This window comes from Helicoverpa zea, chromosome 13 (assembly GCF_022581195.2).
Source record: "Helicoverpa zea isolate HzStark_Cry1AcR chromosome 13, ilHelZeax1.1, whole genome shotgun sequence".
Lineage (NCBI taxonomy): Eukaryota > Metazoa > Arthropoda > Insecta > Lepidoptera > Noctuidae > Helicoverpa > Helicoverpa zea.
In genome coordinates, this window is record NC_061464.1 from 9019570 (window position 1) to 9038954 (window position 19385).

Genomic DNA, 19385 nt, shown 5'->3' on the forward strand with positions numbered 1-19385 from the left:
TGGAACCAAGGTCGTATGAACCAAAGCCTGAGGCACCACAGATCAGGGGGAGGGGCACAGCTTCCAGATCTTTTTTTTACCATAGACAAGGTTGTTTTGGTATTTCGGATGTTGGGAATACGGGTTATGGTAGCTTTGTTTAATGAACAATAATGATATGGTATGGAGTTGAAGCATGTTTTGGGTTACGCTCTGATATTGATGGCAGAGTAACTAAACCAGTTTTGTCTATGAAATTGTTGAATTCTATGCGAGGTAAAGCAACTGCGTTAGTTGTTAAGGAAATATGCTTTAAAGTTAGACTAACAATTTTAAAGAATCTTTCGGACCTACCTTAACATTATGACGAAAAACATAAATTACATAAGAGATGGCTGCGTTGCATTCTTTTTAAGGTTTTTTCCTGTGTGAGGCATCTCTGTCCGCATTCTCGGAAACGCCCGATTACGGTCATTATCATTACATACTGACAAATGTCAACATACGTGGTTAATCTTGAAAGCAAGGCCCTAAAACAATGCCAGTGGCCTATATTATGCTCGAAATATGTCATAATGTTCTTAAAGAAATGGAGGCACATAGTTACGCCTTCATTAAAGTAGTTCTAAAACGTAATTTGTAGTTTTTGTTAGTAGTACCTATTAGGTATTAGTAAGTTCGACGACCTCTGTGGCGCAAAGGTCACCAAGCCGGACTGCCGAATCTGAGGTCCCGGGTTCGATTCCCGGTTCGATCGACATTTGTGTGATGAGCATGCTTGTTGGTCGTGGTCTGGGTGTTATGATATTATTATGTATTTATAAATATGTATATATGTAGCTATATGTAGTTTATCAGTTGTGTTAGCACCCATAACACAAGTTAATTAATAACTTAGCGTGGGGCTAACCGACCGTGTGTGAAAAGGTGTCAAAAAAAAAAAAAAAAAAGTTAGTCAAATGCTACTTGGTTCTTTTAGACTTATTCTGAGTCAGAAATACCTACTGCCGACATATTTTCAAAAGGCAAACTTCTAGACCATACTACGCCCATCTTTTGGATGAGTAACAACATAAAAAGATAAAACTTATGCAAACACAATTGTATTTAACTGCGTAGCCACAGAAATATAAACAACAGGAAATACTGACATTCCATAGGTACTCATCTTTGTCCAATGAGACTGAGTGGCTGTAACGCATGAACTTTGATAAATTCTCTATTTATAACTTTGCTATTACAAGACGTCATGTGTGTGTGTTTGTAGTCAATGATAGCATAAAATTATGCTTGACAATATCCATATTGTTTGCATTTAAAATATGGCATCTACAGAACATACGGCTTGTCCTGTTATTTGCAAAGGGGTACCTAACTGCTTTTGGTGCCCCGTAAATTGCAATATTATAATATTTCTAAATATACAATTTTCTACGAAATATTACTCATAGAAAAAACAAAAGACTATGCAACTATGACGTCAATACTTCTTGTCGTTTACCTGTATCCAAGTTCATACCTTTAAAAGCGAAGGAAGCGGTTTACACTGAAGTGGTAGCAGCAAACTCATCATTATACTAAATTTAAAACGAACCAAACCGTCAATAAATAATAGTTATGATGCTGCCACCAGGTTACGCTGTAAGCAAAAAGTAAGAGAGGAAGGTACGATGGACGACCGGGCGAGAAACTGCGAACGATGTAGCATGCACTTTGTTTTATCAGCCGTATGCAAGAATGGATAGTGTTTTGTGCCATCTTCTTGAAAATTGATAAAGAAAAAAATAAAAATATAAGGGATAAGTTATTATTGAGTCAATGATAGGACACTTTGAAGTGCTTATATCGAGAAAGTTTGTTCGAAAAACTCTTGCAAAATAAACACACGTAAAAAGAATTCAGTTGAATTTGTTATATTTTATGCCAAAGTAACTAACATAAAGAACTAAGGCTGTGCGTGTACCTAAATCACAAAAAAAACCTCTGGAACTTTGGCATTACCTCAGATTTCGAACGCAACAGCAACAGATACACATCTTAGCCCGACAGTTTTTTATTACCTCTACAATGTTGCCGGTGATAAACGACACAGGCGATAATTTATCAGAAGTATTGCTTTCAACCGTGGAATCCGCATTCGATTTTGGCCCTCGAAATATTTTAATTGAAAAAAAAAACAATGTTCGAGGTGTCGCGTAGCCCTGTACGGAACTTTAGCTCTTTGCCGTAATTAAAATGTTGCATAAAGCATATTTGTAGATAAGTTATCTACGTCGTGATGATGTCTTGCTAGTCATAACTTGTGTCATACATAAGCTGTAACTTAGAACTAACATTCAAGCTTGACATTTGATAAAGTTCATCCATCCTGGAAAGAAAACAAGCAGCAAAGCAACATAATACATTAATATGACACATAGGATACTTAATTTACTGAGGGGTAATCAGAGTCCCATGTCGTAACGGTTCCAACATGCGATGAACCGGTTCTAGGACTCACTTCATTGGTCCTAATTGCAGAGGTCTATTTGTAGCAGCAATTTTAGAGGTTAAAAACAAAATTAGCGTCGTAAAGAATAATTATGCAGCTTTTTTTAATAAAACAAAGATATTATTACATCCTTACAAATGAGGTATTTCGACCGGTTGTAGACCAGAATATAAATTAATGGGCTTTTCAGCAAGTCTTACGCGTCTAAACATTCCAAATAAAATGGGAAATCCGCAGAAAATATCCGTCTGTCGTAAGACGTTTACTAGAATTGTATAAGTTAGAAATAAATAACCAATTCTGGTATATCCAGTTTGAATTGTATTAGCAATTAAATGGGAATTCCTTTCATTTCAAACTGTATTATTACAGACTTTTTTTAAATTAAAATATGTATTTATTCTTCTACAATCCGGAATATCCTATTTTCTTCAAGCTGTTAATATAAATGTTGAAATAATTTATTAGTGAACAATGTCACCTTTCTCGTGGGATGGCCCGCACTTACAATGTGGTAAATGCCAACTATGTACTTGCCTATACATGATTAAGCACCAACTGCCTCGTACGAAGGACATGGCTGTAATAAACACTTTGTTTGTCATTAGAATATGAAGGGCTTTTGTAAATATTACGAAAATAGTCACATACCCAACTTGTGAGTACCGTAGGTAGGTAATAGTAAAATATTTTACTAAGGAAATAGTCATTACATCGCCTTCTCTACTGATAGGTCTGTAGTTTATATGCTTCCTTGTCATAGACTTACAGGATTAAGACAACTCTGCCACTAAGGCTAACGATGACAAGAAAATAGGTGCATCTAAAACATATACCTAAACCTAAATTCTTCAGTGACGTGCACTTCAATTTAATTGATGTCAAACAATACAAATAAGAGCATGATGCCACGATGACTAAATATGGGTGCATCATTGTTTTTAGTTATTACTCATGTCGTAATCCTATTCATTAATCTCATTCAATGCCATTATTTCTACACCGGCAGTAATTAGCTATATAGGCTGAAATTTGTCGACAGCTGAAAATAACTGACTTAAGTACATCAGGAGCAGTAGTTTCTTTAGCCTTTGTGAACCTATTCTATTATTACCTATTGAATGAAATATTGTAGAAGTAAGTGATCTCAATGTAGATACTTTGCACTGCGCAATAATTGCATATTATGACTACAGTATACAATGCCACTTGAGCTATTGTTCCATTCATACCATCTCCGGTAGCAAGTCCATCTTTGTGCATAATCAAACAATTTCTCCCACTGACTCATAAAGTTAAAAAACGTAAATCTAAACCCACATACAATACGTCAATTGAAACGCTTAGAACAAAGAAAATTTCTCTACAACATTACTATTATCGTAGCACATTACGATACGCGATAAGCCGTTTTTAGAACACGTCAATCCTCATAAAATATGTTTACGCAATCAGAGTATTAGGTAATAAAGTAACACATGCGTGGAGAGTCCGTACGGTTCGCGTAAAATGTATGACGCCATGGACCGCCCGGATTTTGACTGGATTTTCAACTATTTTTAAATGTTAGACGGATTGGGATTCGTATATGTGGAAATCTAGCAAAATCTTTGGCACAAAAGGTGTTTCCAACGCTCTATCTTGTGTTAGCGCTGACTGGTTCCATTTTTGTGGCAGTATGCTCAATTAAAATGCAGTTTAGATCTTCAGCATTTCTAGAACCCCATCAAGTAACATCATACCAGATTGATTTTCTACAAAAACTTTATCGGCTACGAAAATCCAGTTACTTTTATTATATAACCGAGCATCCGGCAGCCAGCAGCAAATTTAACCATCCAATAAAAATTTCGTACCATTTATATTCTCTCATTTAAATCAAATATTATTGTAATTAGTAATAAATTGAATATTTCTCTCCTTGTGCCTCTCAAATCGGTTATTTCTAACGAGATGTTAGATAAGTGAATCGCTTGTATAGGTGTTGGTAATAATATTTGAATGAATATTCATCGTGTTGGTGAAGATGGGCAATCAAATAGTACTTTCAACGTTAGTATATTGGTGTCTAGGAGCATAAAAAATATAATATGTACGCGAGGAACCACAAAAAGAAAGGCCCATTGTCAGTTGATTAAATAATTAAATATCAAAGTTATTGCATGCAGGTTCAATAAAATAAATGAGGAACAGCAAGTATTACAGATATAAGGTATTTGATAACTAGGCATCGCATTTGCATTTTTGCATATGCAAATGAATGAAACGCATTTCTGACAGCGTTATTGCATGTTTTAGTATTGTTTATTAATCATGCATAAGTATTTCAGTAGTTAAATGTGTCAGGCCTTGTGGTATTTTGCGGGAATGGCAAAAAGCTAGAAATAGGGACAACGCGCCTGTCTCACGACACCTTAGTCCATAGGCTTTCTGAACTCATCCGATACTTATATTTTTTTGAAAATGAATACAATAAATATCGCCATATTTAAATACATAATTTGATTTGATTTCTGATAGCGCATATAACCCAACGTCTATTAATAACTATCGATAATGATATCAAACATGAGCGTAAATGGGCTTGTGTAAAGCCGATCTCTATCCCGACTTGCTCTAAAAAGTCGATCTGTATGCGATCCCGCGGCGTAGGTATCGCCCATCCCTAATTGGCAGTAATAACCATGACACAGAAATTGATGTACCTGCTAATTGGATACAGCCGATCTTGGTCTTGTCCATCGGAAATCGTAAAGAAGAGCGCTGTCGTAAAGTTGTCAGGTTGACAGGCTGGTCGGTGGTACACATATGTCTGTTGCAGCATCATGCATAAACTTTCTTGGGTCCTATTCCTTACCAGGGTCCAATGTTTCTTTGTACATACAAGTCAGGTAAGAATTAGCATTTGAGATTGAAGAAACAAGCAGACAAGTTTCTAGTTATAACTAACGCCATAAAATACAAAAATAAGCCAACATTGAAATTAATAAACTAGAAATAAACGACAGCACGATGGTCGGACACTGGCTGACCATAAAACAGGTCAACACGTAATTACAGTGGATGTACAATATCGCATAATATTATAATAAAAGGCCGCTGAGTTAGAAACGGGTCGTTTGTTAATGTAATGCAACGTTGGGCTACCGTTCGACTGGCTACCGCCCAGATAATATATTGATTCTAGATGCTGGCTTGATTATGATATATCTGCCGCTCGTATTACACGCTGCCTCGCCCTACACAGCCTTCGGACTGTAAATTTACGAGGATGCGTGGGTTATTACTCCAATTTCATGGTCCATGGTCGGAGAAAATTTTAGTTTACAAATTGCACGGGTCACCGAGTGGCTACTCACTTGAACAATATATCATACACAGATATCACGTAGAAAATTTAAAAGCATTATATCAATGCGTCCCATTATAAATGGACGTTCCTCGTACCAGATGGAAACGATACATCTAGATAATATGCAAAGCGATTCTTCCATTTTTCATCGTAAACGCAGCACTGCACTAGGGGAATTGATTAAATCCATTAAAATACCGTCGATATAAATCGTCTGGGTCCACGCATTTCTCATAAGAATCCAATGACATGTATTTTAATCTCCACGCAAGCGTAACTTCGTTTCAATGTAGGCGAATTTAAATATTTGATTATAATCTGTGCTATGAAAATATTTAACCCGATTTTTCTATATCATAAGCGCAGTACTAATTTATATTGTTGGTTTGGAAAAATAATGTTTCCTCTATATTATATTCGGAGGCATTAAAATCGGTATTAAATACCTGTTCCTTATCAATATCGTATTGCGAGGTTTCACTAACTCTATTTAAATTTTCTTCAATCTTCATAGCACAAGTCCTGTTACTTGACTGTCAACCATATCATATTTCTACAATGAGCTGACAGTCACACAAAAGCCCAACGAACAAATCCCCTTTCATATTCAAATACCATTTTCAATCCTTTGCAGTCATTAAAACACGTGCATCACACACTCATACTGTTGGAATGCTCAGAATGGGGATCAGTCGTACAATAAAAAGCTTGAAAGTACTATACGATGACAGAGCATTTAGCGGTAACATTTTTCTTTGGTATTTTTATTGTTTCTTTTTAGGGTTCATCCAAATCGTCCGTGTGTATATTGATCACTGGTTGCATAATTATTAAGAGTGTTAAAATAACATTTCTAACGTTTGTCATTAACAGTAAATTGAATAACAAACCTTTCAGCTTCCACGTCACTATTATCTGCGTATATATTTTTACGCAATTCTTATTCATTGTAAAATTTTTAATTACATATCATATTTTGTTCATTCATAATTTCCAATAGTGTTTCCATGCCGTAAAATAAGGAAATTATGTTTCAATACTTTGCTAATGTATTCCGCACTGAAGCATACATAACTGTTTTAATAGCGACAAGCATTATACCTGACCACTCTTAAGTTCTTCCTTCCCTTGTCAATTTCCTACACAATAACTTCTTAAACTTATTTTAAGTTTCGTTCCATATATTATCCTGCAAACTTAAGTGTCTTGTGCAATCAAATATAAAAGTCTTTTGTTTAAAATCCACAGTTTTATCGTTGGCTCGTATAAAACATGTAACGGCCATAACATTAACGAGTAAAGCCATCGTTATCATGAGAATGTTGGAATTTTAAGAAGTACCTTTCGATACAGACGCGTGGACCAAGATGTTTCACCCGGTAGCGTTTTAAAATTCACCTTGTAATCGTGAATGAATATTTCCGAGCCCAAACTTGTGGTAATGCCTTACAAGAGAAATGTGATCGATGCATTCGAGATAAATGAAATATGGGAATCGTATGTTTTATTTTACGAGCTGATTGGACGCTTGAGATTGACGTCCAAAATAAGCAGAATTTGCTTTTTAATTAAGCTGTTTTGGTTCGTTTACGGAAAAGAACGGTACATAGTAATTTTATGCTTTTGAAAAACATATAAATATTTGAAACATCCATGTACTTCTCAGAGTTCCAGAATGTTAGCTCATCGTTTTGAAATTCCATTGGCACTTAACCCGGGCATTAAAATCCGATTGTCATAAAACGGCTTGTATAAATCTATAAAAATGTTGACAGCACCCAGGTCATTGGGGTCATGCGTATATCGCATTCCATTCGACAATTCTTGTAACATACTGTATAATTATATATTATCATGGACGAGATCTACTTCGAGATTTTATGGGAAAATTCCTACATGCTTGATATGTTACGTTTATTGACTGCTGACGTAAATTCTACTGACGTTTCAGAAAGACTATGAGTCTATATACATACTTACAAGAGAGACAGTTTTTTAGTTTTATTCTTTCAAAGCGTAATATTTTTCCTGTCTTTGACACAAATGATCTAGCTAGTAGCCCCTGTCTTTTGATACCCCTACAAACTTGGCATTAAATCAATAGATTTGTTTCCATGGAAAATTATTTTAGCATGGGGATCCCTCCCTAAGTTTCATTACCTTTGTATTTGTGTACGAACGTGTAACAACGAAAATGTTAGCACGTGCTAAATATTGCATGCTTATATCCTCATTCAAGGACAGCAAATGACTAATACAAAATGGCATTTAAGAACAAAGTAAAATAACTCCAATGACATTGAATTCTCTACCGCCAATATACCTACAAAAGATGCACACACGACTCAAAGAGCATTCTTACCAACCAATTTACATCAACCGGTATTTTTTAAATATTTAAAAAATAATTATTACGTACGTGCATGCTACTGTATACTACTGATAAATTACAGGTTGTTCCTTGCCCAATAATTGTAGGCTGGGGTATGAACAGAAATGTTGCGCTAATATCATACCAGTTTGGCGCATCTGGTTCGTCTCGACGAAGATTTAAGAGTCCATTGGAATTTTCTCGGAGTGTACTGAAATTTCTTTCTTTATTTTAGACACGAAATATTTAGGTTTTACCGAAAAGTTTTACTTAATTATGTTAATGTTAGTAAATCTATTTTGATACAACAGCTAACAGAAATATTTGTGCCACCCCAAACTGAGCATTAAAATTCAACCCTAGTCGTAAACTGAAAAATTCTTTTAAAAACATTCCTTACGTTTTATTTTAAACCACTACTGACATTACCACACTCTTTTGACCCGATGTGTTCATGCTTCATTATAATTATAGACGAGTTCCTAACTTTAAAAAAGTGAGTTTTTTTCACCGTACGCATAGTCCGGTGCAGTTAATGACACCATCTGTCAAAGCTCAACGCCGTTAAAGGTCAGACTGGTCCATACGATTATTTAGATATTTTGTAGATGGAATAAAAATAGAAATGAACATTTTCTTTATTGAAATGAATACAACAAGGTTCTTTAATACGTTAGTCTTTCAAATCTTATTAGGCTCCATATTTGCTTAGCCCGAGGCTTTTGATGATCTGCTATTCTACAAAGTGAAAGTATGACTTTTTATAAGTTCTTTATTAAACAAAATGTGAATTGGATTTTTTGTGTAATTACAACGCTTATTAAATATAGATTACTTGGAACGTATGGCGCCGTACCATGTCATGTTTGCTGGTCGAAACTGTGAATGGTACAGACTTATGCATAGCTAATAGAGACAGTCATTATTTTTCACATCAAAAGTAAAGCTGCTGTGACAAACGTTAATGCACATCACTGATTTACCATCCAAAAATAGTTGATCTTCCAAAGGTCAAAATAATTTTAAACCACTCCAAAATTGAAATCCCAAAATTCCTAATCAGATTACACAGTCACAAATGTACACCAACTTACATGTTATGCCCATAAAGAATATTTAAGAGTGAGTAGTTTACACAAAGGATCATTTAATATTATCTAATCTCAGCGTAACCCAGTAGTCGAAACACATTGTCCTTTTAAATCTCTGTCATAAAAATAAAACAAGTTTTGAAGTAACTCGGAGCCCGGCCCTCCAGTGATGTAAATGAACCAGTAGTCGACTCTGAATCTTCGTATAAATTGTGTAATTTTAAGATTTTAGAAGGGTTAAGTATTATTTATGAAGGATAGCAAACAATATTTAGGAATATGCAGGCATGTGAGGCAACTAGATTGTCGCACCTGGTAAAAAATACTTCATGGTCTTACCAGGGCTTTTTATGAATTTCTCCAATTCCCACCACATTAAAATAACATAATCCGTTCACAGTCTATAACGTGACAAAAATAACGATTCATAAGAAATTATACATTCAATTTATTCCACTTCTACACATAACACTGACAAACATAAAATTGAAAAAAAAAAAAACCATGTCCTATCTTATTTGTATTCTCCCATAAGACATGTCGGTCGTGCATCGACGATGGAATGCGTCCTCCAATCATAAACGGATGACATGAGCCCCTGCGCAGGCGTCGCATTTTTAACTAACACTCTAAAATGTTTCAACACGAATTGAATTATGTCGGTACATTATTCTGAAACGTGACTGTCTTTTGAGTTTTGAGATACAATTTCATATTGGATTGCTGTTGATTAGTTTGTATTTTAGTTGCATTTTTTAATGGAATTTTTCTTCTTTTTATGAATCTCTTTAGCATCTTTATAGGTTCAATAATTTTCATGTCAACAGTTTGAGCACTTTCATCCAGACATATTTCCATTTAATTGGCATTAAGCTTTTAAATAGAGCTTTGAATTTTTCAATCATAAATTCAGCGAACGTCCCAAAACCCAGCTTATGGCTACAGGTCCATAGCAACACGTACAATAAAGCTTGCAGAGCTGAAGGACGAGGAAGGCTGTCCCGGCCCGTCCTCGACCCGGCGAGCGACCTCAGCGCGTGCGCCTATTGTTTCACCGCCCGGCTAATGTTACACCCGTCGTAAACTTGCGTGCGCGCACCGTGACCAACGCCAAAGCCAACGTGGACACATTTTCACATTTTACGAATTTGCATGCCTGTTTTCTCTGTGATCTGGCGTTATTATTCAATCTCAGCTCTTCAGAATCATTGCTTCACTAGCAGACCCTACAAATTCAGACGTTTCTGTGCCTAAATATAGTCATCCAAACAAGTAGATGGTTTTCAGGAAAACAGTATTACATTATCAGTAATCAAACACTGACTCACTGATAATCAGATTCCATGTCTTTCCAAACGCTTCAGAAAATATTTGCACGTACAAAATTTCCTCTCTGCATTTTAGGGCATACGTTTTTTGCACTGGGTATATCAATCTGGATGTTAATCGGGCGAGTTCGTGTCGTCCTGGCGTAGGTACTTCGTGCCCACACGAGTTGGTTGCTCGTAACCCGAGATTGTTTTCGAAGCGGGAGACGCGTGCGCACAGGACGACCTCCGCGCTGGACCTTGGAGTAGGGTTACCAGAGAATATCGCGATGAAAAATTACAATTTGGAGATTTTATGTCTCTATAACGTAAGGGTACAATATCATCTCAGTTATGCACATAAATCATTAGTAAAAGACTCTCTCTAAATGATATAAAAGTCATCCAATTTAAAAAGCTCTTTATCGTTCTCGAAGCTTAATCTTATGGGGAAGATAATTAAGGTAACGTAAATTCGGTTGCAGTTCAAAACTTGCCTATATATTGAGGCCATATCCTTTGTCTGGTAACCCTATATTGGAGACTCACGCACTCGCAATTATGTGTATTCATGCCTTTAACCGCGTTTGTGTTACGCGAGCTATGCACATGTGGGCAGTATTTAGTACAGCAGTATGAATAAATATAAACTTGAAACGTAACACAAATAATACCATGAAGTATGTCCTTAATTCTGGCTTTACTCGCAGCCTTTTGTAGGTCTTTGCCTCCTACGCTCGCGTGTTTTGTTAAGGTTGCATTGCTTTGGAATTGTTTCGACAGACTTATGCTTTTGGAATCCCCTAAAAAGACGTCTCTCTTCTCCAAATTTTAAAACCACATTGGATATAAATCTTTCCTTTAGATATACATGACCCATCAACCAAAATCGATCTATGACTATAGACATCTCAAGTGGGCAGTAACAACGGACCCATAAAGGGATGCTTAACGCATTGCCCGGGGTTACAGCATTTGTCCGTCTTCGTGCTTGCCTACTAAAGGAACACGCGTGATTTACGAGCTTGTTACCTAGTGTAATTTGCCTGTTCCAAGTAAATTGTAATTTTGTTGATTTTCTATTTTCGTTGAGCAAAATTGATGATCGTGGAAAATGTGTTCAGTTCAGAGAGATCAACTAATACGCCCTAGACATACTATTATGAATGTTCGCAAATGACTAAAGATAGTAAAGGGTTCTAAGAAACCTTATTCTAACTTCTTCAAATAAAAGATAACGAAACCCGACAAAGTGAAATAAAACAAACCTTAGAATGTTCATCATCTAATTGAAACTAGCGGGTTTTTCCTTACATCTACGTCTGCAGCATTGGTGCGTTCTTCTACACAACGGCGGTGCCTGTGCTATGAACAAACGTATTTATTGTATGGATGGCACGCGAATTCCTGGAACTCACGATTCCCATCCACGACAAAGGATCTCTGTTTTTTTTTTCAACCATTTCTCACGAGGGTGTTCGCTCGTTTGTTGTTTTTTCAACAAATTCCAGAAATGTTTACGTTATGAAGGTCGTAGGTAGATCTGCATCCTGGCTGTGTATTTTGTTTTGTGTTTCTTTGTGTTTTTTTCTTTCTATTCTTTGTTAAATAAGTGCTAGATGATTTGTGATACGATTGAACCGTTTGCTACCTAGTACTCTTTGACTATAAGAATTATTTAAAATTGTTGCTGGGGAATTCCATGGCGCATTCTACTTTTACTGCTCATCAAACAATCAACTATTAATTTGCGGTCTTGCCTAGGTGTGAAAAGTAAAGACACATTTAATAAAAATATGAAGTGAAGGTCTTTAGTTGTTAAAATGTCTCCCAACCTTTGTAAGGCTAGTGATGAATGTCATTTTATAAAGTTTAGTGCGTGCAATTATCTAGTAATAGCCACTTAGCCGGCGGACTAGCGTTCCAAGCTGATAGGTTGATTACTATAAAAATATTTATGGAATTGATAATAGGCGTATACTATGAAATGAATTTTGTAATAGGGTACACTGAACTATGGTGCGAAGGGCTAAGTCGCTTTGGTGGCTGCCGTGGAAAATATTCATTACCATAATTTTCGTTTACATGTCTGGTATTAGAATTTTGAAATTATTTTCTAAACTCTTGGGCTAAGCAATAGTTTGAATTTACCTCAGGAACCAGACCAAAAATGTAACACTAACTAAAGTACAACAAAATATTCTTGGTAAATAAAAATATTGATGCCGCGTCTGCGCGTAAGTCAATCTATGGCGCATTCCACGGCCGTAACACCGGGAGCGGTTGGACCCAATAATAAGAATATGAGCGTAAAAAACGAATACGTCAAACCGCGTGTTTCGTGCGCCCGCGCACCTCGTCTCCCCCTCCACCGCCTTCTGTCATATTATTTTTTTACCATCGTTTTTTCTTTTCCCCGTGGAAGGATAATCGTGTATAACGCTAGACCGCATTCGACTCGAGTTTATTAATATGAATATTCGGTACATTCTTCTCTTTGTACGAACGTCTGTATGATGGATGAGATTAAACTCGTGTGAATGCGTGTCCTTGATTTTTTGTTGTATTGATAGTACCTAACATGACTTTTTTGTACCGCTCTTACGTTCGCTTTGTACTTTTATTTTTCCTTGTGAATTTCACGGTGTCCATTTTTATATTTCGTGTTACTAACTTTTTCAGAGAATGCTTAATTAAAACACCGTAATAATAAGTGTTTGACACTCGATCTATCTATCAAATTAAAGTTTGTATTGATTGATATATTATTGTGGCAAAGTAGGTTTTTAGCACGTTTGCTTTAAATCGTATTAAAAAGTAATATAGCTAAGCAATTTCTTTCATTACTTGAATAGAATAACAATAACGTGTTGAATGTATGGTCAATTTTCATCGTTATTATGATAGCTCTGGTAGCTAAGTTATAAAAGCCTTGACTTGCGCGGCAATGGTCGTGGGTTCGAATCCAGCATGGTTCCACAGATTGTGCACTATGTAGTCATAGTCTTCTAAGAACATGCTATAGAAATATTTGTGTCCCCTATCAAGATTTCTTCTTCCATAGAAGAATGTCTTTGCGGGGCACTAATTACATTTTTTTCTTTTAAAATTGTAATAACATAGGGACTTGTTCGCATTAATTTTAAGATTTTCGTATTTATCAGTGTTAGGTGCTACAAATTTTTAATATTATTTATTAGCATATCACAAGCAATCAAAACAAAGGTTAAATATACCTGCAATAATTATAGTTTTCGTTCAGTAATTTATTGCTTTTTGGTAGGCAATTTGACGAGTTTGATTTTTAATATTACGTAACATTAATATTATGATGTTGTTATCTATTTATATTATCGAATCTCACTGTGACATCTACATTTATAATCAATGAACTTATTTAATATATTTTTTTATTGTAGTTCCAAATATGTTCTAATTACAATATGTTATAAAAACAATGATATTTCGTAGTCGTGTCGGTCGCGTCGCAACGTCGCATTATGTTGTAATGGTAATCATTTCTGTAATATGGTAATGCCGGTGCTTTGCCCGTGGGCTTGCTTCTTGCTGCAGATTGCTCTTAGAGGGGCCCGTGGCGTGTCTGGCCTTAGGAATATCGAGACAAGACAATATATTAAGAAAAAAAATTTTGTTGTTTTTTATTGTCTGCAGTGACGATTTTAGCTTATAAGGTCGTTCCCATCGTGTCAATTTTTCATTGATCATTATTATTGCAATGTATAGGTAAATTGAAAGAAATGTAAGCTATAGTAAAGGTATAAAACTAAAACTTATTTTAAACTCCGCCAACTACACTGAAGCGTGGCTACAGACACCTGGTTTCTACGTTGTTTTATAAAAAGCTACATTTTTATCAGAAAATCAGCAATTTGTTAGTACCGAGCAACAATAGTGTAGGAAAGTTACACGGCTTGTCCGGTCTATGGTCATCGCAACGCCCAAGGGACGGCAGGCGTGAGGTATCTCAGGAATTTTAATCGCATCCATGCCCCCGGCCGCTGCTCGCCATCCCAAAGTAATAAAAACAAAACTTCCAACCTCGGCCAGCTTCAATTTTGGATATGAACAGACATTATCTAGCAAGACCTTCGGCTTTATTTTAAATCGTGTTGTTATTTCGTGAAAAATCTTCTTAAGCGTTAAATTAATACCAAATGTTCCGTATTTTTTAATGTTAAATTAAAATTACAAATTAATTACGGCTGCAGAAAAAGTCGCAGCAAGCAAAAATTCCAGTGGTATTTTTCGTTTTAATTAAGTTTGCGCTAATGCTTAGTATGTGGGATGGAAATAATAAAATACATTTTTTAGAGCCAAAGAAAACTCGAATGTGTCGGTCGTTTACAGCAGATAGCCAACGAGAAGAAAAAGACGTAAAATTAGTTCCGTAGGCTGCAGGTGTGATAAGGACGGCTCTATAGGTAAACTTGTGTGAGAAGGAAAGAGATGCAGACATGGTAGAGTGAGTCGAAAAGCAACCGGTCCAAGGGAGGCAGATGCTCTTACTAGAAACCCCCACGGCAAACTTACAGATTCCAACAATAAGAAAATAATTATTAAAAACAATTCCAGTAAAACCTTTATCCAGATTCTGTCTTTCGCATGGGAAATAAAATTACCTCTCACGGAGCTTAATGCACGGAGCTTTATCTCATACATAGTTGAGAATGCAACAATGATATATGCATTAAAACATAAATTTTATACCAACCAGACGTAAGCCATGGAAATTATTGATGGTGTTTTGACGTTTTTGTCACTGCAGGCCTTGAGAATCAACTCTCGGATAACTTTGTGTAATGTTTTTATTAATCCACAAGAACTTTCTCCTTAACTACATAAGTTATATCTACTTAGAAGTGTTAAAATACTATTAAGGCAACAAGAAATAGAATTCTACATTCTTTTCTATCATAATTGCATCTAATTTCTCGAGTCACTTATTTTATACCGCGTTCTTGAATGTTCACGTTAACCGCCGCATTTCTATGAAATCCGACTTCAACATCTTGTTATTGTAGATACATTATCTGTGTTATTTTCGTCATTACCTGAAATTTTACCGGTATTTGTTAGCAAAAAACACATGGTGCTATTAGTCGTACATACCGCACGTCGGAATGTAGGCACCGTGCCAAATTACCTGTCCGTACACCATCAACTCGTTAACGTTGAGTTTTATGAATTAAACTGTCTATTTTGTAGTTTTTGCTTTAAGTGTTATAGTTATTTGCGGTTATACTCCACAACATTGCATTTTAATAGCCTCCAAACAAAAGGGTGTTCCAAGGAGACGCTCATGGAAAAACATTTCTCAAATATTTGCATTGTATTCAATTCATGGTATGATATTCATAATGTATTTTACATAAAATCACATTGCAGTATAACGTGCTCGCGTGTCTATTGAAAAATCAAACATGCTCGCACATGTGTGGCTTTAGAATTATGCGGTTAGTTAGAAAAAAATGCGAGCTATTCCACCGTACCAGCGTGAGAATAGCTCGACAGGCTGCTTCGTATCGATTGAAAAACGCTTTGCGAGAATTCACTTGCTTTTAATTTTTTTCTTACTTCCGAACTTCGGGTCAATACGAAGGCTCGGAGCCGGGACGGGATTGCAAATGCGTGTAAAGGAATTCCGGAACAAAAATGTACGCGTCTACCTGCAGCCGGCAGATGCGCCCTGAGCTCCCCGCGCGCCTCCCCCTCGCATACCGCCATTAAAGCATGTAAATTGATTACGTGGAAAATCTGAGAAAATCGCGCGCTAAGTACTGCACACGCGTGACCGCTACATGGCCAGTGTCACATGTGAAATTGCTCAGCTTTTTTGCATTCCGCAGCGCTGTTGTCGCCGCGGTCATCCGAGGATTGCTGCGATTACGATTGTTTATCACCGCCTAGTTAACGAGCCTAAGCTCATTCTGAATAATTAAACAACTGTTACGTTTAGGGCTGCCACTTTATTGCTACTTCTTGGAACATTAAAATATGGAGGCTGCACTAGAGATAATTAAGATTAAGAATTCTTGTGTAAGAGTTCAGAGCTTTTTTGAGTTGGACAATAAGTATCACTTAGAGAATGTGAACAATCAGATACGAAAGACAAAATTTTGACATAACATGTAAAAATGCAGAAGTGAAACAATAATTTTAGGTCTGTCCGATCATTAAGTTGAATTGATTGAAATGAAAAAAAAAAATATGAGTGTGATTTCGCATGAGGGGATGAGGTCAGTGATGGTCCGTTAGTGCGTCGCCTCGCGCCGACACCTCGGCGGGCCGTGCGTTTCGATTCGACGAACTTATTACGACAGATGGCCGCGGCCCGGGAGGCGGGAGCGCCCGCGGACCCCGGCCCTTCGGAGAGATCGACCTCCGAAATGCGCCCGAGATTGCATTCTTTCGGCGGCGCGGGCGCATTCCACTGCGCGCCATCCGAGCTCCGCGCGCCCGCGCCAGTCGACGCGCGCCCTTTTGGGGGTTAAGATGTGTCCGTTGCGGCGAGCGCTCACTATGTGGTCCCAGCCGCCTCCCCCTGAGCCCGAAACGCAGAGTGGCCGGCCGCGCGCGCACACCTGGTGCCGCGGCTGTTTCGGCAGCCGCCAGCTCGCGCGCATGGAGCGCCGCCCGCCCGAGTACGGCGTGCGCGTGGACGGCTCCTCCGCGCGCCCCGCCGGCCTGCGCGTGCGCGACGAGCCCCAGTACCAGAACATCGATGAGCTGCGCAAGCGCCCCGAGTACGCTAACCTCGACGAGATCAGTCGCGAGTTCGGCTATCGGCTCTGCCCCGAAGGTCAAAACCTAGAGGACGAGGCTATTTACGAAAACATACTGTCAGTGCGTCAGATACGTTCCGCGGAAGTGCGTTTAGTGCCTGTGTCTGAAGTGGCGTACTACGAAGGTCAAGGTTACGTGGCCACGCAGGTGCTCAGCAGGAATGGCACCTTCCCGCAGTGCCCGCCGCACACCTGGAGTCGGCTGCAGCAAGCCTGTAGGCTCAATGGATCGCTGCGGCTTTTCACCGTAAATGTCACTTGTTTTTCCTCTCAAATTATGTACACCCTACACATCGAGATCGGGCATTTGACGTCAGAGCTTTGAATACATTGTTCAAAGTTATTTAATTGTGATTTTTTGCAGAGCAGGATATAACCGTACGATGATTCGTACCTGTTTTTACACGGATTCCAAACCAAAAAAGTCATTGCCCAACTTATAATACTGTATTTAACGGTTGGAGCAAAAAATGCGTGTTTCTGTACTCTGATCTAATGACTCGTTAATTTTGTATGTGACTTGATGAATTTCGTATGTTCTTGCGAGATATTTTAACCTTATCTTTATGAATTCTCAGTGGATTATTACGTATCATTATACTTTTATGATGCCTCTATTTTAACACATTCATGTCTTGACCAAATATTATATGACTTTATGATTAAATGTTTAGTTGTAGGAGCACAGGAAAATTTTGCCTGCAAAAATATTTGCATTTGGTCCAACACCTAGCCGAAATAGGTTTTTTTAGGTGGTTTCACTATTTTTTATGGTTTCTATAAATATTTATCGATCTGTCGAAAAATGACTAGCAGATAAAACTTTTCAGAAATACGTACGTTTTACCGCAAACATAGCAGTTTCGAGATTTAAAACAATTTTCCACACTCGATCAAACGTTTTATAGTATAAAAACTGATGTGGAATAACGTTGTGGACCAGTAGCAAAATAATTAAGTTTTTATAAGCAGTTTTGTCTTGTAATTCAATCAATTTTTATGTTACCCACAAAAACATGAGCTCTGAACAACTCATCAACGTAATTATGTACCCTTTTTAAATCAAAAGAGATCACCATACGGCTTTTAAAGCAAATTTTTCAAAGTCAATTTGTTTTGACTAAAAGATTAGTCTGACTAAGGTATCCTACCGTAACGGTCTTGATTTATTAGATACAAATCATGCAGTTTTAATTAGTTTACATAATATATAAACTAATAGGTACTTAGGTTTGGTTGTTAAAAATCGCATAAGTACTTAAAATTTATTATTGTTAATAGTTGTCTGATCGCTGAATTTTATTATAATATTTTGGTTATCAATTTCAATATGATTATGTCCTGAAACATGCTCTCTCCTTATAGAGCGTAAAAATGTGTAGATTGCACCATAAACTACGATATCAAAACAAAACAATATAAACGCCTCAGGAATTTCAAGTTCAAAATAATCATACTCATTATCTACCTACATTACCATACGACACTGTATCCAGTTATTACACGGTGCTACGGAATAACTTGATATTCCAACCACGATAGGAATTTAATTATTTTCTCCAGTCCACTCTGTAATTTCGTCAGCCATACTTTTTAACAAACCTATTCTTAATTTAGTAGTTGCTTTTTTCTTTAACCGGCTCGTTCCCATTTACTCCAAACCCATTGTTTTCCGTTAGCAAAGTTTTCATACATTTCTTTCACTTGGGTCCAAAATTTTGTAGAAGACAATAAATAAATTACTATACCTTCAAATTCCTTCCATGGCGTCTACATGGCTCCAAAAGATTTTGTGTATCGTCAGCATACCAAAATTACGTACTTTACTGAAAATCTTTTGTAACTCGGGGGAAGGATTTTATTAATTTTAAAGAATTGTTTTTTCGCTTTGGACTCCATTGGGAAGTAATTTGTGGAGCAGGTAGAAACAAGTCCATTAACCGACTTCGAAAAGAAGAAGTTCTTATTTTTTGGAACTGTTATATTGATTT

The 19385-nt window shown here is 37.0% G+C and overlaps 1 protein-coding gene across 1 annotated transcript in view; it reads left to right on the forward strand.

Moving 5' to 3' along the window:
* The window catches only part of LOC124635552 (protein kibra), a 61853-nt gene that overhangs the window by 26892 nt on the left and 15576 nt on the right, over positions 1 to 19385 (forward strand). The window lies entirely within an intron of this gene.